We start from the raw sequence: 20,302 nt of genomic DNA on the forward strand, positions 1-20,302 counted from the left end.
TAACGCAAGGAAACAGAACGTCCCTAATATGAGTCATGGTTTCTAAACATCTTGTGGAACAAGTGGATTCGCTATTTAAAGTTCACAGAGTGTGCAGAGGGAAGTTTTTGAATGTTTCATGTTTTACTCTGCTTGATGTTTTAATTTGTTGGAAGCCACCTAGAGTGGCTGGGACAACCCAGTCAGATGGGCAGCATTAATAATAATAATAATAATAATAATAATAATAATAATAATAATATAATAATAATAATAATAATACAAGCCTGGGACTAAGCAATACACCTTGGCACCTGCACTGGCTTCCTGTCAACTTCTGTGGATAATTTAAAGGCCTGGTCTTCATTGATAGCAGGGATCAAGGGCCACATTACCCTGGTGGAAAGCTGTCAAGGGCACTAGACTCACACATGCTCTTAGTCTTCTTCTTCTTCCTCTTCTCTGGCGATCATTCATAGCTGAGTAAGATTGTCTTCCATAAACACGGTTTTAACAATGAGTCCGTAAGTGACTGTGAAGGCCAGTTCTGGATCCACACATCCTTCCACAGTGGGGACATAGGTTTCTGGATGGGAGTTGATCACGGTGTGGATTTGCCAAGCATGCCTTCCTCTTAGCACGTTTCTCCCTTGTGTCCCAAATTTGAGCGTCTTCAAAGCCCATGACACTTTTAGTAAAGGCTGTTCTCCAACTGGAGCGCAGGCCAGTGTTTCCCAGTTATTGGTGTTTATACTACATTTTTTAAGATTTGCTTTGAGACAGTCTTTGAACCTCTTTTGTTGACCACCAGCATTACACTTCATTACACTACATTACCATTCTTAAGTCCGGACACAGACCTGGCATTGAAGAAAAGTCCTGGAGCTAAATTCTGAAGAGCATCGATTTAGATTAAGCCCTTCCATGGCTGCATTTGCCATCCATGAGCCCACAATGAGAGTATATATATCTGTAATCAAGCATGGCTACCTTGCTAAGCTATTCAGTTCTTTATGCTTAAGCCAAGAAATTGTTTCTATAACTACATGTAAGTACATAATTATGAACCTTTGTATTAATTTTGTATTTAATTGTATTTAATTGAACATTTAGAAATGTATTGTGATGATTCTAATGAGATTTTGTTTGGATTATTATTAGTTAGCACTAATAGTCACAGTAATGGCTTGAAACTACTGGGGACGCCCAGGAAATTGTGCTCAGGGAATGGGCTATCAGCCAACCCCAATAAATTGGCCCAGTTGGGGGTGAAATAGCAGCTCCTCAACTTTATGGACTGCTAGGGTGAAACGGGCATAGAAGGCTGACACCCTGTCTTCCACCTGCACTTCACAGCTACCAGGAACATCGTTGAACTTACCTACCTTCTTCTTGAACTTACCTAAAGAAAAAAGCAAAAGCAAAAATTGAGTCAAGAAGTTGTAAGAACTTAGTAAAATCTGACACTGCAGGTTCACTTTATTTTAGTTGGCTTATAAGCATAGCGGTCAATGTTTCCCTTTTTTAAAGGGAAATTCCCTTATTCTGAATAGAATAATAATAATAAAATAATAATAATAATAATAATAATAATAATAATAATAATAATAATTTATTTATACCCCGCCCATCTGGCTGGGTTTCCCCATCCACTCTGGGCGGCTTCCAACAGAACACTAAAATACAATAACCTATTAAACGTTAAAAGCTTCCCTAAACAGGGCTGCCTTCAGACGTCTTCTAAAAGTTTGGTAGTTATTTTTCTCTTTGACATCTGGTGGAAGGGCGTTCCACAGGGCGGGTGCCACCACCGAGAAGGCCCTCTGCCTGGTTCCTCTCAAGAAAAGGGAAAAGCTGTCAGCTATGCTTATAAGTTTTCATGGCGTTTTGTAAGCAGTTGTCTTATTCTTACAAATCTGATAAATGGTGAAAAAATCTTTTTGAACAAGAATATTAATTGTGTGAATAATTGTCACCTATGTGCTGTGCGGGTTGCACAATCGAATTGGGGCAAGCATGGCGCCCAGCTGAGGTTCTGGTGATATCTGAAGCCAATTACATGGGAAGCGGTTTTCACGTAGGACTTCTTCATGGGTCTTCCAACAGACAGGGGGGGGAAACACTCTACACGTGCTCAGAGGTAGCCTTCCCTTCTTTATTACTATTTTGCTCACTGGAGAGCTGAACCCAAGCATTTGAGAGATTCTGGGATGCAGCTGAGCCCTGGCTCAGAATAAGCCCCATCTCTCCCCGCCTGAGTGGTGCTCTCAGCTTTCAGCCACCCTGCTTTGTTCGCCCAGGAAATGAAATCCATTTTGCAATGAATTGGTGTGTGTTCTTTTTTACTTTCCCTCTCTCTTTACTGAAGTGCTAGCACTTGTGCTAAACTACCAATTTTTCATAATAATGCAGGAAACATTCCCTCACAAAGATCAGAGGCTTGGGAGAGAATTAAGGTGATCCAAGGAAGATTAAGTGGCTTTCAGTGTAGTTGTTTATGTCAGATTTTTAAAAGTAATGTGGATGGATAGAAGGGGAAAAGCCTGAGATTGTGGAACAAACACAATTACTCACAGCAGTGCATACAGCACAGCCAAGAGGGTGGGCTTATCAAGGGGCTATTTTGAGAGCTCCTGGTCCTTGAGATTGCTATGGAAAATGCTTCCGCCGCAGACTTTAGTTGGTCGTGCACGGAGCTTGCTGGAGGAATTCAGTCTCACTTCCAATCTTGTGTGGAAAACCCAGCTGCCAAATCTAATTCTGCAAGGTTCCACTTGCACCATAATTGATTTAGTATGATCTGTTCTTCAGTCTAGGTATAAACACTCTGGTTACTTTTTGCACATATAGGTTGCAGTCGCAGTCACAATGCATCACAGGCTTTGACGTTTAAGGCTGCCCAAACAACTGTTTCTGCACATGGAGATGGTCTGGAATCCCTGGGAGATTGCAAGAGTTGCAAACTGCATGCTGCCAAAATGGTTGGAACATCGTACAGTGATGCAGAGTTCATGGCAATCGTTGCGGGTAATCGTTCAGCCCGGACACTGAGGTCCAGCACCAAGGGCCTTCTGGCGGTTCCCTCACTGTGAGAAGTGAGGTTACAGGGAATCAGGCAGAAGGCCTTCTCGGTGGTGGCACCCTGTCTGTGGAACGCTCTCCCATCAAATGTCAAGGAAAACAATTATCTGACTTTTAGAAGACATCTGAAGGCAGCCCTGTTTAGGGAAGTTTTGAATGGTGTTTTAATGTATTTTTAATCTTTTGTTGGAAGCCGCCCAGAATGGCTGGGGAAGCCCATCCAGATGGGCAGGGTATAAATATATTATTATTATTATTATTATTATTATTATTATTATTATTATTATTATTATTATTATTATTATTATTAACAATGCATAGTGCTCATCCCAATGCATGCAAGGTTTTGTAAACCACTTAGAGTTTGGGGGTCTCAATTTCTGCACGGACATTATTAGCACAACATTGGAAAGAAGAGGTTGTCCCAAGTAAAAAAGATTGGCTGACCACTGGTCCTGTGTAATAATTACATATATAATAAATGTACCAACCAGGCACGCACATAGATGTGTGGACCACATGTCTGGAGCAGCACAGGAGGACCACCCTGAAACCATTTTGACTCCCAAACTGACCAAATGTTTTCTTTGCAAGGAGGGAGGGGGTGAGGGAACTTTCCCATTGTCTCAGGAACTGGGTAATCACCATCTCAAAGGAATGGCCAGACTACCAGGAAAGGCAATCTGATAAGGCATTATCAGATAACCTGGCAGGCAGGAAAAACAACAACATTCAAATTTCTGTGGTAGACCACCTTTTCTGTGATGTAGGTATGATGTTTGTGGGGGATGGTCTTGACCTCCAGGGCATGGAATTTAAAATGTCTATATAAGAACAGGCACACCTTTGTTTGGGGTCCTCTTCCTTTCCTGCGTGTGAGGGGAGCACCCTGTTGCAACAGATCAATAAGGATCAGGCTTACTAGCTGCTTTGCTTCTCAATATTCTCTGGTTGGCCTCTGCTATTTTCTCCTACCAATAGGGAACCTACTTAAGGACTCTATACGGGCTCTTGGATACCCCATAATGGAAAAGAGGGACAGATTTTGTTTAAAACACCTGCTGGCTAGGGATCATGGGAGTTGTGGAGGGCTGAGGCTGGTCTAAATCAAAGTGGCTCGGTTCACCCCCAGCATATGTGTCTGCCTCTTTATTTTCCTATTGGGGTGCCATAGGTCTAGACATACATTTTGTGCCCTACCAAATTATTGCTTTCAGTCCAGAGGGAGGGAGCTCAATAGCACTTGTCGGGGGCATGAGAGGCAGACCTTGCAGCTGCCCATCGGAGATGGATGGGCATGTGTTATTCTGCGGCAAAGATGGAGCTCTGCAGCTCACCGATGTTTTGCAGAACAGCCTCAAACGGGGGTGCAACAGATCCTTCAAATTAAGAAGCCACATCTGGAGGTTTCCCTCTTTGCATGCCGCATCAATCATATTCACAAGTTTCTTCGCAAAACGCACACACAAGAATAGCAGCGAAAAACCAAGCTAGCCACAAAAATGCACCCTTCTTTGAACAAGGAGCCAGAGGCTGGAGGCAGCCCCACACCTTTCAAGCCCCCTCCATTTCTCTCCCCAGTCTCCTTCGGGCTCTGCTTTGCCTCACCTCCCCACCCCCCCAAAAAAACTCCTGGCAAGGCTGCCAACTTTTCAACTGGCCTCCTTTGCTGTGTTGTGAGCTGCAGCTTTTTCCTTGGAGGCTCAGCTGGGTAATCAACACTTCTCCCCATGCTGCGAAAAGTTTAACCTGTTAGTCCCTGCCTGTGAAGACAGATTGAAAAGTTGGCGAGTTCCATTGTACCCTTTGGTAGGGGTGGGGTGGGGAATAATATACTCTTTCTTTCAGTGGCCCAGCAGAACGAAATTCACAAGTACGGTGGTACCTCGGGTTAAGAACTTAACTTGTTCTCGAGGTCCGTTCTTAATCTGAAACTGTGCTTAACCTGAAGCACCACTTTATCTAATGGGGCCTCCCGCTGCTGCCAAACAATTTCTGTTCTCACCCTGAAGCAAAGTTCTTAACCTGAGGTACTATTTCTGGGTTAGCGGAGTCTGTAATCTGAAGCGTATGTAACCTGAGGTACCTGTGCTGGTCCCGTGGGTTACCTGAGAGGCAAGGTCCAAGTCCAGTCCATGGTCAAAGGTGCAATGTGGAGGTAGTCCATAGTAGCTGGAGCTGGGTGCAGGGCAGGGAGTCGGGTGAAGTCAGGAACAGGCTTGCAAGCAGGGAGTCAGGGCGGGTCAGGAGCTCAGGCAGGAACTAGCAACCAATAATGTTGCTCCCGCAACTCGGGACTGGGGCTGGCCGGCTTTTATCTGCCCTGAGGCATAGGGCAGCCCTGGTCCACAGGTGACTCGTCTCTCCTGGCCTGGAGGCAAGCCCTCCTCCTGCAGGAACTTAGTTCCCTCCGCCTCTCTGCCCTGAGCCTCTGCAGCTCAGGAGAGGCTGGAGGGTTACCAGACCCAGAGGCAGCCTCACCTTCCTCTGACAGGGCTGAGAGTGGAGCACCAGCAGGCAATGGGTCCTCCATCACCTGCAGAGCCAGAGCAGACTCAGCTGATGCCTGCACCTGAGGACCCAGCACAGGCGAGGACCCTTCAGGATCATGCCCCAGCCTCGGCTCAGCTGGCTCTGGAGGTGGGGAATCCTGTGCAGGCTGGGATCCCTCAGGTTAGCTTCTGAATCGGATTCCCAGGCCATAACACCACCTCTCAGTCTTCTCTTCGTCATCCCCAACTCTCTCAACTGAGATGGCTCAGTTGGTAGAGCATGAGACTCTTAATCTCAGGGTCGTGGGTTTGAGCCCCACACTGGGCAAAAGATTCCTGCATTCCTGGGGGTTGGACTTGTTGACCCTCGTGGTCCCTTCCAACTCTGTGTTTCTGCGATTCTGTGAATTGTCCCACCTAGGGCTTGGTTTCCAGGCCCTCGGTGATCTTGGCTGCCCTCCTCTACCCATTTATGGGCGACTTAAAGACCCATGATTAATTAGCCCTACCAAAGTTTCCTCCCCAGCAATCCATCTTCCATGCATGGAACATTCTTGGCTAGCCTTGACTTTTTCAGAAGCTTCTCCTACCCTCCCAGAGCCCCATCATAGATCTCAGCAACCTTATCTTACATGCAACTCTGTGCAAGTTGTTGTTATTAAAAAAGGACACAGCAAAAATAAAGCAGGGAGAAATGGGGAAAGTGTTATTATTATTTCATTTTGATAAAAACGGCCTAGCTTTGTGCAACCTCTCCCTCCAGGCCTTTTCATCAGCACAGAAGTTCAACGGTAGGTTTTTAAAAATCACTCTGCACCTTGCAGGAGGCTCTTGGGAGAGGAAGACAAGCTATTAAGAAGCAGGGATTCTGACATCACACGATGTGATTGGCTCCTCCCCTCCCTTCCCCCTCCCCCACTGGAGTTTTATTTCCAAAAAGCCATTTGCATGGAAAGTAGAGCATTCTTTCTGAAGATTTGCATGGGTCCCTGCTGCTTATTCCCCATCTGGAATCTTAATCCCCTTGCTTCTGATATCGCGGCAGGTTGCTGTGGCAATGAGAGCGCCACAACGCATTGTGTGTGTATGTGTTCTACAGGGAACTGAGGGAGGGAGTGGGTCCAGAAGACGAACGGGAACTGTAGGGCAGAGGAACTGGTCAGACAGAATCCCAGCGCTGCCCCCATCACTCAGTGGCGCTCGGAGAACTATCCAGCAACTCGTAAGAAGTGGCACTAAGTACGTAGTGAACAGTAAGGCTGCACATTGCCAGGCATTCCCAAATCCCTTGATTGCCTCATAGTGCTGATCTAGGGATAGGCATTTGTAAGAGGGAAGGTGTGTCAGTTCAAACAGTGTCCCTAACCAAGCAATGTCCCCTCTGTTGAGATTTCCATTCCACCTTAAGAAGCAGACGTGTGGAACTGTTGCGTGTCACATGTCTGTTTACAATCCAGCACAGCTTGCTGGGAACTTCTGTTGTGTATAGCTTTTGCTTTTCCCTGTCTCTCTGAGAAGGCGAAGAGAGAGAGAGAGAGGCGACATGTTTCTTTGTCCTGATTTATGATTAATAAATCTGTAGTCGTAGTATGCTTCCACAAGCCTCACGCCTATTCTGCGCACACACATTGCCCCTAGAGGCCCTTAAATGGGTATCTTGTATTTCACCTTCGTGGTTTTATATATATGTATTTTCATAACATCAATGAATTGTGGAGTTGGAAGGGACCCAAGGGTCATCTAGTCCAACCTCCTGCAGTGAAGGAATCACAGCCAAAGAATCCAAGACAGATGGCCATCCAGCCTCTGCTTGAAAACCTCCAACAAAAGAAAGGCCACAACCTCCCAAGGGGGCCTGTTCCACTATTGAACGGCTCTTACTGCCAGAAAGTTCTTTAGTCAGAATCTCCTGCTTTGTAACTCAAAGCCATCGGTTCGAGTCCTGCCTTCCAGAGCAGGAGAATACAAACCTGCTCCATTCTCCATGTGACAGCCCTTGAGATATTTGAAGATGACTCTCAGATCTTCTCCCAGTCTTCTCTTCTCTAGGGCAAACAGACCCAGCTCCCTAGACCATTCCTTATAAGGCAGGGGTCAGCAAACTTTTTCAGCAGGGGGCCGGTCCACTGTCCCTCAGACCTTGTTGGGGGGGGGGGTTGGACTATACTTTGGGAGGAAAATATGAACAAATTCCTATGCCCCACAAATAACCCAGAGATGCATTTTAAATAAAAGCACACATTCTACTCATGTAATAACATGCTGATTCCCAGACTGTCTGTGGCCGGATTTAGAAGGTGATTGGGCCGGATCTGGCCCCCAGGCCTTAGCTTGCCTACCCATGTTATAAGGCATGGTTTCTAGACTGTTTTGTAGTGTTCTCTTTTATTATTATGATTGTTAATTAAATTTGTATACCGCCCTTCACCCATAGATCTCAGGGTGGTTCACAACATAAAAATACAATATACCATTTAGATTGCAAACCCCTTTGAGATTTTATCCTGCTTTAACTGCTGTATTGTTGCTTTAATGAGACCTTTAAGAAGTTAATTCTGGTTATCCCATAAAATTGTTGTTTTCCACAGCTAGTTATGGTGTTGTGTAGGAATCATGACCTTCTAAATAATCTTCCAGAGGGATCTCACCCTGACACCTGTGCTAGCCTTTGAAGCTATCTCTGTTGATTTCCTGCCAAGAATTGGTTAGTCTTTCTTCACTCGGGTGAGAAACTGATGTGTAAACCAAACACCAGGTGTGGATCCCCAAGAGTCTTTCATTTTGGAGGGAATGGATCAGCTGTGTTTCATGCAAAGGGCATGTAAGCCCAGAGAAGACCTCTGTTGGAAACTCAATGCCCGCTTTCAGCAAGGTGCTGCATTTAGACCAATAATTCAGGTTCAGGGGGTATGTCCATTGTCAGTTAAGGGGTTTTTCAGGCAACTTAAAGGGATGTGAGAAAATGGTAGTGCTTTGCAGCTTTTTTTTTGGGGGGGGGCTATTTAATAAAATCTTTAGCCATCACCCCATTTGTGTGTTAAACGTGTTCCAAATCCTCAAAGAACCATTGCCAATTTGGCAGTACAGATGTTGTGTGCTTCACTTCCTGGAAGCATTTCCAAATGCATGGGCCTCGCGAAGAAGAAGAAGAGTTTGGATTTGATATCCTGCTTTATCACTACCCTGAGGAGTCTCAAAGCGGCCAACATTCTCCTTTCCCTTCCTCCCCCACAACAAACACTCTGTGAGGTGAGTGGGGCTGAGAGACTTCAGAGAAGTGTGACTGGCCCAAGGTCACCCAGTAGCTGCATGTGGAGGAGCGGAGACGCGAACCCAGTTCCCCAGATTACGAGACTACCGCTCTTAACCACTACACCACACTGGCTCACCATCGAGCTGCACTGAGTAGCTTAAGATCTTGAAAAGTAGACTGAGGCAGACCTAGGACCAGCTTGCAAGTGGAAGGTCATCATGACAATATGATAGCATTGGGGAAGCATTGCAGAATCGTGTGCCAATGCACTAAGGCACTATTGTTGTGTCAAGAGCAGAATACGCCCACGATAAAACACCAGTCTGGAGGGAGGACACCCGAAGAATGAATAATAGAATTGTAGAGTTGGAAGAGACCCTGAGGAACATACAGTTCAACCCCCTGCAATTCAGGAATATGCAGCTGTCCCATACAGGGATTGTATCTACAACCTTGGCATTATGAGTGCCAGGCTCTAGCAATTGAGCTATCCGGTATAAAGGAGGAGTTAATTATTATTCCTTGTTAGCAACGCTCCTTCAGCCCCTGCCATTGATAGTATCAGTTCCCCTCTCCCGCTTTAATTTGTGCTCACAGCTTGTAGCCTCTTGTTGAGATCCCAGGATGATCTGCAGAGAGAAGTGGGGCCAACAGTTCTTGACTGGCTCCGGATAATGAACAAATATGCAGAAGAGATTTAGCCAGCAGCGGGAGAAGAACTGACACAGCTAGAGGCTGGGACTTGGGTCTAAGTCACTCTCTAAATATTGCAAATTGTGGAAAGCGACTGGTGCTACAGCCCCATCCAGACAGGCCAGTGGTCCAGGGAAGCCAAAACTTTGAAGAATTCAGAAGGAGATCATCAAGGTCCTGTGCCTCAAGAATTCTGTTTCATTCCTACACCCACCATAGCCTGTTCGGTGTCCAGAAAGGGCCCAAGTCCTACATTTCCTTTTAAAATAATTTTTATTAGATTTTCTAATTTACATTTCAAAGAATTCATTTAAACGACCTTAAATCAATGACTTCCCTTCTTCTTTTTCCGTGGTTCATTTTGCATACCAGTCATCCCCACATATTTGACATGAACTAAACCATTCGGTAATCCATTGTTACATCCGTCAAAACTTATTTACACTGTTTTTAAATAAACACAATTTTCACCCATATATTCAGTAAACATTTTCCAGTCTTCTTTAAACATATGTTTGTCTTGTTCTCTTATTCTGTAAGTTAAATCTGTGAGCTGTGTGTATTTCATCAGTTTAAGTTGCCATTCTTATTTATTTGGGACCTCACTTGTTTTCCATTTTTGGGCTAATGAAACACTGGCCGCAGTTGATACATAAATACCGTATTTTTTGCACCATAACACTCACTTTTTTCCTCCTAGAAAGTAAGGGGAAATGTCTGTGCGTGTTATGGAGGGAATGCCTACGGGTGGCATGCCTACGGATTTTCCTCCTCTAAAAACTACGTGCGTGTTATGGTCGGGTGCGTGTTATAGAGCGAAAAATACGGTACATAAATAGTCTTTTTTGAAACCTGGGAATTTTCCTCTGAATTATCCCCAACAAAAAGGTTTGTATTTTTGAGAAAGGTACTTTTAAACACTTTTTTCAATTCATTATATATATCATTTCCCAATACCCTTTTACAAGTCAATCACATATGATAACACGTGCCCTCAACCTCGTTACATCTCCAGCACTTTTCTGATTCGGACTTATAAGTGGTCATGTGGCTAATTCCATGTCCTCTGATCCATTATGCACCAATGACGTTTTTGCATGGGAGGGAAAAACCTGCAGAATGTTACTAGCACACCACCAGTTTAGACAGAGCATAGCCATATGGCTAGTCGCCATTGACAGCTCTTAGAATTTGTCTAATCAATTTCTAAAGCCATCCAAGTGAGTGGCCATTACTGTCTCCTGTGGGAAGTGTTGACATGCAGAGGGCCGTGAGGCCAGCTGGCTAGCCCCCGCTGGGCCGTCTCCTTCCAGCCGTCCCGCTACAAAGACCCATCGGCCTCTGCTCCGACTTTACTCAGCGACCCGGGCTTCAAAGCCAGGGCACACTATCAGCAGATCAAACTGCGCACACAGAATAGGTGTGAGGCTTGTGGAAGCATACGACAACTACAGATTGATTAATCATAAATCAGGGCAAAGAAACATGTTGTCTCTCTCTCTCTTCGTCTTCTCAGAGAGACTGGGAAAAGCAAAAGCTATACACAATGGAAGTTCCCAGCAAGCTGTGCTGGAATGTAAACAGACATGTAACACGTAACGGTTCCACATGTCTGCTCCTTAAGGTGGAATGGAAATTCTCAACAGGAAGGAGTTCCACAGTTTAACTATGTGTGAAGAAGGACTTTCTTTTATCTCTCCTGAATCTTCCAACATTCATGCCCATGAGCTCTAGAAATAGAGAAATACTTTCCCCTCTTCACTTTCTCCATGCCACAGATTTATAAACTTCTGTCATGTTGCTACTTACTGACTGTTTCTCTAAACTAAAAAAGTCCCAAGCTATGCAAGCTTTCCTCCTGGGGGATTCTCATCATCCCTCATTTTGGTTGCCCCTTTCTGGAACTTCTGCAACTCAACAATATCCTATTTGAGAATATTGAGACACTGGTCCTTCATCTACCTGGGCCAGAGCCATTCAGGGTTTTACAGGTAAGCATCACTGGTCTGAAATGGACCAGCAGCCATGGAGACTGTTCCCATTGACCAGTCCCACTTAGTATCCATATATCTGCATCCTGAACTTACAGAAGTTTCTGTGATGAAAGTAAAGGCACCATCAAAAACCTTCTCCTGTATTTGCATTCAGTCAGATCATCTTTACAAATGTATGCAAAGCACAAAGCCATTCAGGTGTTCCCAGCTTCCAGGCTTCAAAGATGCACCTCAAAGTCTCTCATTAGTACCATGCTATTTATTTATATGTTTATTTATTACTCTACTCTCGGCACAGCCCTGCTTAACTGGCTTGCAGAGGAACCGAGGTCCACTCAAAACACATCAGGTCAGAGCTACTTTGCAGGTCTGGTTTATCAAAATGAACTTGCAAAGAGTTTCTAATTCCAGCCAGCTGCTCAGGTTCTGCAAATGGTATGCCCTGTAATAAGGACTGATCTGTCTTTTTAAAGCATTGATGCACCTCTGGCAAGCTCCCTTTCATTGCCAGAAATGTTATTGCAGAAGGGGAAACTGATCAGAGAATAGAAGCAGCAACAGGAGGAAGGCTGGATTTGTGCTCAATAGGGGTAAAGGAAGAGGCAATGTGCAGGAAGGGATGGAGGGATGAAATCCATGATGGGGAATAAATTCAAGACCGATAAATGAGGGGAAGGGTTCACACAACACATAATTGGCGTATGGAACTCCTTGCCACAAGGTGTGATAGAAACACTAACTCATGGGACTTTTAAAGGGGGGAAGAAGAAGAAGAAGAAGAAGAAGAAGAAGAAGAAGAAGAAGAAGAAGAAGAAGAAGAAGAAGAAGAAGAAGAAGAAGAAGAATTTATATCCCACCCATCTGGCTGGGTCTCCCCAGCCACCCTGGGCAGCTTCCAACAAAATATTAAAATACAAAGTCTGTTAAACATTAAAAGCTTCCCTAAACAGGGCTGCCTTCAGATGTCTTCTAAAAGTCTGGGAGTTGTTTATCTCTTTGACATCTGGTGGGAGGGCATTCCACAGGACTGGTGCCACTACCGAGAAGGCCCTCTGCCTGGTTCCCTGTGACTTGGCTTCTTGCAGTGAGGGAACCGCCAGAAGTCCCTTGGCACTGGACCTCAGTGTCCGGGCAGAACGATGGGGGTGGAGACGCTCCTTCAGGTATACTGGGCCGAGGCCGTTTAGGGCTTTAAAGGTCAGCACCAACACTTTGAATTGCGCTCGGAAACGTACTGGGAGCCAATGTAGGTCTTTCAAGACCAGTGTTATGTGGTCTCGGCGCCGCTCCCAGTCACCAGTCTGGCTGCCACATTCTGGATTATTTGCAGTTTCCGTGTCACCTTCAAAGGTAGCCCCACATAGAGCGCATTGCAGTAATCCAAGCGGGAGATAACCAGAGCATGCACCACTCTGGCGAGACAGTCTGCGGGCAGGTGGGATCTCATCCTGCGTACCAGATAGAGCTGGTAGACAGCTGCCCTGGACACAGAATTGACCTGCGCCTCCATGGACAGCTGTGAGTCAAAAATGACTCCCAGGCTGCACACCTGGTCCTTCAGGGGCACAGTGACCCCATTCAGGACCAGGGAGTCCTCCACACCCGCCCGCCTCCTGTCCCCCAAAACAGTATTTCTGTCTTGTCAGGATTCAACCCCTATGTGTTAGCCAGACAAATTCATGGAGGGTAAATCTTTTGATTGTTACTAGCCATGGTGGCTCCATGAAACCTCTCCATGTTGCAGGATTTATGACAGATAAAATATGATAGAAGCTTATAAAGCAATGCATTGCACAGAGAAGGTGGACAGAGGAATTTTTATTTCTCTTTCTCATAACACTAGAATCCGTGGTTCTCTAATGAAGCTGAATGTTTAGGACAGATAAATGAGTATTCTTTTCGCAGCATATAGTTAACCTATTGAATCCTTGCTGGCAATGTGATGATCACAAACCATGCTGTTTTCCTTCTCCCTCATTCAGATTCTGAAGGTTGTTTTCCTGCTTGTGTGCCTGTGCAAATCACCGCAAGCTGACTCGATGCAAACCTTTACATCACAGCTGGCCTAACTAAAGCAACACATTGAACTGTGCAAAGATTTGGTGGCCATGTGATTCCCCCCGCGGTAGAGGGGCGCTTGCATTTCCCATGGCGCACCTGATGCAAAGCACAGAAATCTCCACCTCCTTCTCAGCTGCTGCAGGGCTGGGATTTTGCCGGGTGAAAACAAGTCCCTTGATGACAACTTCTCAGGCGCAGAGAAGATGGCGAGAGAACTCAAAGACTCTTCTCAAGTGTTTTCACAATCAGCTGTTCTTTGCTTTGCATGCCAAGAGGCGAGAGAGCTCAGTGACTTTGCAGAACTTGCCAGACAGGCAGGCTCATTCTGCTACACCCCAATATGGAAAAGAAACCTTCCTGCTCCATCTGTTGGTATTCATCTGCTTCTCTGGGATTTTGCCTGATAGCTCAGAGCATGAGCAAGAGGTGCAAAGGTTCAGTCCCTGGCATCTCCTGGTTGGGATGAGACTCTGGGGGGCTGCAGCTGCCGGTCAGAGTAAGCAGCACTGATGCACCAAATGGTCTGGTGTAGTAGAAAGCATCTTTCTCCAAAATTTCGCAGATAAGAATAGGATGATGTTTGTAACATCCTCATTCTCATACTAAAGGGCCAAGCTACATGTTACCAGGCTAAGCTATATATATATTACTTTGATTACATAACATCCTAAACTCGGTATCTAACATCACGGCACTTTTTTCGGCACCTGCTAAAAGCATTTTTCTTTTGTCAGGCTTACCCAGGTACCTAGAATGCTTATGTATTTCTAGTTTATTGCTGGTTTTATTGTTTTAAGTGTTTGATTCCCCCCCCCACTAATAACTTTATTGTTCTGTTAAAAAGCTTTGAGGGCTTCTAAAAAAAGAAAATCAAGTGGAATATGATTTTTTAGGAAATGAATAAACAAGTTGCAATGTTAATGCTTTCTTTTTAAAAATGGGGCTGAAGATGGACTGTTTGACTTCGGAGGGATATGGGCTGCCCAGGGGTCTGATCCAGAATGTGCTCCAGCTGCCAGAATCCACCCCCCCTTGCCCTAGGCCTGGCTTGCCCCAATTTGTGTCATTTGCCGTAAACTCCATTGCTGGGGCAATGGCCCATTGACAGTGGCATAGCAAGGTCAGGTGTTACCCTGCGTGGAAAATTTCTTGTTACCCCACCCCCACATTGAAATCTAGTTGGACTCCCAAGAGACTGCGATCTCCTCACAGTGTAAAAAGACTGCCTGTGATCTACCCATTGTCATTGCCAGGAGTTGTTGAGCTTTTTTGGGGATTCCAGGGCATAGCTGTCAACTTACAGATTTGAAAATAAGGGACCAGCAGCCTCGAAAATAAGGGCTCAGCAGCCAAAATAAGGGATTTTCCAAGCACAGGTAGGTTTGACTTCTGAGCCCCTCCGAGCCAAAGGCAGAAAGCCCAGCCAGCAGCCAAACGAAGCCTCAAGCGGTGGTTCCCACAGTGCAGCAACCCGGCAAAGGGGATGCAGCAAGGGAAACCACCGTCACCTCTCCGCTGGGAAGTGCTGAGCAAAGGCGAGTCCCCCAGGCAACACGGCCGATTTGATTGGCACAAGGCATGCAAGCTCCACCCCCCAGTCGTTCTTTGACTCCTTATTGGGTGAACAACGCAGCCAAGCAACACAGTTGGAGCCTCCCTCCTCCCCTGGCCGGCAGGGAGGGAGGGAGAGGAGCTGCTTCCTTTGAAAAACGGGAAATTTAAGGGACATCATCAATAAGGGACAGCAGCGGCACAGTAAGGGACTTTCCCGTCAAATAAGGGATGGTTGACAGCTATGTTCCAGGGTTTAGGTCCACTGGCAGAGGAAGGTGGGTGATATCGCCACACCGCCACACCCCACTCGCTGCGCAGGCGATGTCCCCAGATGCTTGCCACGTGGGCAGCGGGCCACTAGGGATGATGCTGCTGCAGGGAGCTTGCGGCACCCCCCCCAATGCTCGTCACATGGGTGGCTAGCGGTGCTAGGATATACCGTAGATTCCAGCATATAAGATGATTTTTTAACCCCGGAAAAGAGGTTAAAAATTCGGGGGTCTTCTTATACGCCTGGTACTACCTCCGAGGCAGCAGTGGGCACTGGGCGGCTTCCTCCCAGCACGGAGACCGCTGCCCACTGCTGCTTTGGAGGCTGCCAAAGCTGCCGCCCTAGCAGCAGTGGGCTCCGCGCCACGCAGCGCTGGGCGGCTTCTTCCTGCCCAGCATATAAAACTGGGCTTATAAGACGAAAATACGCCCAGTCGCCTAATACGCCAGAATCTATGGTAGTTCCATTCCTCCTTAAAAGGAACAGGCATGGCTGTTGCGTGTCACATGCCTGTTTACTTCCAGCACAGACTTGTTGGGAACTTCCGTTTGTATATTGCTTTTGCTGTTGCTGTGTGCTTGGACACGAAGGGAAGCAGACATGTTTTTTTCCCCTTTGTTCCTGACCTATGCTGAATAAATGCCTGTAAATAATGCTTACACATGTCTCTGTCCGCCACTTCCGTTGTGAGAAGTTATTCACTCTGCTGACCAGAGCGTGCCAAGTCTCTAAAGGTATCTGAGGCTTGTATCACTGTTTGATGCTGTACTGAGGACTGGAGATCGCCCAGCTGCTGGCCGGTGGCTGGAGCCAGCTGGGGGCCTACCAAATGCCCCCAGTATCCCAACAAGTGGCACCCCTCCAGGCGCTCACCATGCGGGTGGCAGGAGGCTAGGGACTCTCACTGTGCAGGTGGCAAGTGGTGCCTCCTCCCCCCCCCCATGATCGCTGTGTGGGCGGCAAGCGGCTAGGATGCTCCTGGTGCGGGCAGCTAGCAGCGCCCCAACATGCTTGCTGCGTGGGTGACGGACAGCTAAGGATGCTCGCTGTGTGGGTAGCTAGCCCTGCCCCTGCACCGCTCCGGGTACCAGGGCAGGTAGCTCTGCCCCTGTTTGGGTCCAAAGTTCCCGCCACCTTCCGCATGTTTGCTCACCTGCCTCCTTCGCATCCTCTCCCTGCATGCCTGCAGGCCTCCTACTGCAGCCTGCTACATCGTACAAGAGAGTGTATTCCGAATGGACTCATTCAGGTGTCCTACATGCCAGGAAATGAAATTCCTGCAGATGTGTTGTCTAAGGTTGTTAACAGAGAACAACTTAAGGTTTACATACAGCGGTTGCAATTGGGTTGAACCACAGGTGATACAGGTTACATGGAAAGGGGGAGGATGTTAGGATATAGTTCCATTCCACCTTAAAAGGGTCAGGCATGATTGTTGTGTATCACATGCCTGTTTACTCCCAGTACTGTCTGCTGGGAACTTCCGTTTGTATATAGCTTTTGTATTCTGGCTTTTTTCCTGGACAATGGAGCAAGCAGTCATGTTTTTCCTTTGTTCTGAACTACGTTGAATAAAGCTGTAAATATGCTCTCCTGTCTGCATCTTTCGTTGTGGAGACTCTGCTGAAAGGGTGTGCATGGGTCTTGGAATGTCTCTGAGGCTCGTGTCGCTAATTGACTGATGCTGTTCCATGGGAGATGGGTGATCGTCCAGAGATGACTGGGGGAAAGGGAGGAACACCGCAACTCCCCCCCCTTCCACAGACGGATCGGGGTAGGCAGGAGTTGCGGGCGGGCGGTGCGCCGAATGGCACCCCCCCCCCGGAGATGACACCCGGGGCGCACGGCCCCCAGCTTGCTCTGCCCATGCCCATCAAATCCAACATCCTGTTCTCACACGGTAGTAAAACAGATACCCATGGGAAACTCACAAGTCAGATCTGAGTGCGAGAGCCCCCTCGCCCCCTGCAGCTTCCGGAAAATGTTATTTATAAGCAGTACTGCCTCCAGCTGTGGGGGCAGAGCAGAAACACTGTGGCTCAGAGCCCTCCACAGCCCTTCCTTCCTCCGTGAGGTTGTCCAATTCCCTTTTTAAACCATCCAAGCTGGTGGCGGTCACTGGGGGAGCAAGTTTCGCCATTGAACTAAGTGCAGCATAATGGGAGCCCCACGCAGAGCTTTTCCTTCCAAAATAAAGTAATTCCCTGGTGTGTTTTTTTAAGTGTCACTCACGTCATGTGGAGTTTGACATTTCTGTCCACTGCATTCATTTACTTGGCAATCGCTTGTCCTTCGCTGATTTAAAAAGCCAAGGCTCTTTTCTGTTCTTCTGGTTAAAGACGGCTTAAGAAAACAGAGCTGGCTGAGAATGTGATCTCACAAATCACTTCAGGCATTCGAAATCAGGGCTCCAAATGCATTGGGAGCCTCCAAGGAGATACAAGTTGGAAGCCCGGAGTGATTTTAATCTGTTTTCCGTGTTTTAAAGCAGCGCAGTAATTTTTTCTTGATTTTTTCTTGATTCGTACCTTCCGAAACAATGTGTGACCCAAATGACAGAAATACACATTTCTCGGAATTTCTCTTTTATTTTTGCCTTTTCTGTTTTACATGCAAATGAATTAAAGGCATTCATTTCTTGGAATTTCTCAGTGCAGTTCGCTTGTCAAGTAATTTGCGCAAAAATGCACATATTGGTGAAAATCACATACAAAAATGTTTTGCAAAAATGGATCTACAGGGAAGAAATTCACAATAAGAGGCTCATGAATTTTCATGAGGACTTGAACACACTGATGGGAAACTGAGGAGCCAAACCAAGGACTGGAAAAACAAGAAACTGCGAGGTACCACATTTTTGCCAGCCTCACATTGCCTCACCTCCCTGCCCTTATTTTCTGGGCCCAGACTCCAGAGGTCCTCTGCCCCGTTCCTGCTGCCTCTGCCTTCCCACGCCTTTCTCTCTGGACTAGGGCGCAGGCCTCTCCATCAACTCCCACCCCCCCTACCGCAAAACCCACAGAAAAGGGGCTGTTGCCAATTCTCTACCTCCGCTGCAAACTGTAATCACCAAATTGTTCAAAGGATAATTACGGCTTGATAGCAACATGGCAGTAACTCTTGCTTTTATTGCCGTTTGTGTTAAATATAATTGCCATGTAAATTATAGTGGAGAAAAGCACCGACCGTAAATGATTGCAGAGAAATTGCGGTGTGTCGGAATGTGTGTGTGTGTGTGCGCACTTGTGAGCAAAAAAGGAGGGAAGGAGGGAAGGTAGACAATATTAGGTGTGCACACGGGGAGAAGAGAGATGTTTGAGCCAGAAAAGGTAGAGAGAGGCAGAGTTTAGACTAGAAGGATGATGTGTTTCAGTTTCTGCAAATGTGCTAGATTTGCCACGTACAAATTTCCAGAATGTGGTGATGTAGAATCTCAGGCTAAGATGACGTCAGTGCCCAGCTCCTTCCCAAACACACATCTCCACCTGTCCATAGGCAGGAAAAATGTGTCTGCTTATTGTTATGATTATGATTATTAATTATTATTATTATATTTATTTATACCCCACCTTTTTCCTAGACAGGGACTCAAGGTGGCTTAAATCTAAAGAAACAGCTAAAGACATGGGGGGGGGACCAATACCATACTTTTCTGTGTATAAGATGCCCCCATGTATAAGACGCCTCCTATTTTTAGGGATAGGGATGTGGGTGACACTGTGGGTTAAACCACAGAGCCTAGGACTTGCTGATCAGTTTGAATCCTCGCAACGGGGTGAGCTCCCCTTGCTTGGTCCCTGCTCCTGCCAACCTAGCAGTTTGAAAGCACATCAAAGTGCAAGTAGATAAATAGGTACCGCTCTGGTGGGAAAGTAAACGGCATTTCCATGCGCTGCTCTGGTTTGCCAGAAGCGGTTTAGTCATGCTGGCCACATGACCAGGAAGCTGTACGCCAATAAAGCGAGATGAGCGCCGCAACCCCAGAGTCAGTCACGACTGGACCTAATGGTCAGGGGTCCCTTTACCTTTACCTTATTTTTAGGGACTCCAATTTAAGAAAATAGGGGGGAGATTGTCCTGTGTATAAGACGACCCACAGTTTTTCACATAATTTTAAAGTAAAAAAACCCTAGTCTTATACACAGAAAAGTACGGTAATTAAAAAGCAATGGAACTCTAATTAGAATTAAAACTCTCTCTCTCTCTCTCTCTCTCTCTCTCTCTCTCTCTCCTTTCTCTATGAGATAGGTAGCCATCTTCAAATATATAAAGGGCTGCCACATGGAAGATGGAACAGGCTTGTTGTCTCCTGCTCTGAAGGGTAGGACTCGAACCCATGGCTTCAAGTAACAAGAAAGAAGATTCTGACTCAACATCAGAAAGAACTTTCTGAGAGTAGGAGCTGTTTAACAATGGAAAGGACTCCTTCAGAAGGCAATGGACTCTCCTTCCTTGGAGGTTTTTAAGCAGAGGTTGGATGGCCATCAATCAGGCATTCTTCAGTTGAGATCCCTGCCTTGCAGGGGGCAGGATTAGATGACCCCAAGGGGTCTCTTCCAACTCTCCAATTCTATGATTTTAAAATACAGACCACAGCACTGGACCAAGGCGGGCTGTTTTCTGAAGTGCTGGATCTAGATGTGGACTGAATCTTGCAGGCGGTGCACATCCCTTGTATACTCCCGATGCCCGCAGTACAATCAGACACATGTCTACTCAGAAGTAAGTTCAGCTTGAATTCAGTGGGGCTTTCTCTGACAGCTGCTTTGGCAAAGAAGGGCTCACATGTTGAAGGAGCGGCGCACCCGATGGAGGGATAAAAGCGTGCTCTGAAGTGGAACCTCAGATTAAAACTCTTCATTGTAGACGAACACAGCAGGCTTCTGTTGAGATGCCAGCGTTTTGCTAAAAGCCCGAATTACTG

This window comes from Podarcis melisellensis (genome assembly GCF_964234715.1).
Source record: "Podarcis melisellensis genome assembly, chromosome: 11".
NCBI lineage: Eukaryota > Metazoa > Chordata > Lepidosauria > Squamata > Lacertidae > Podarcis > Podarcis melisellensis.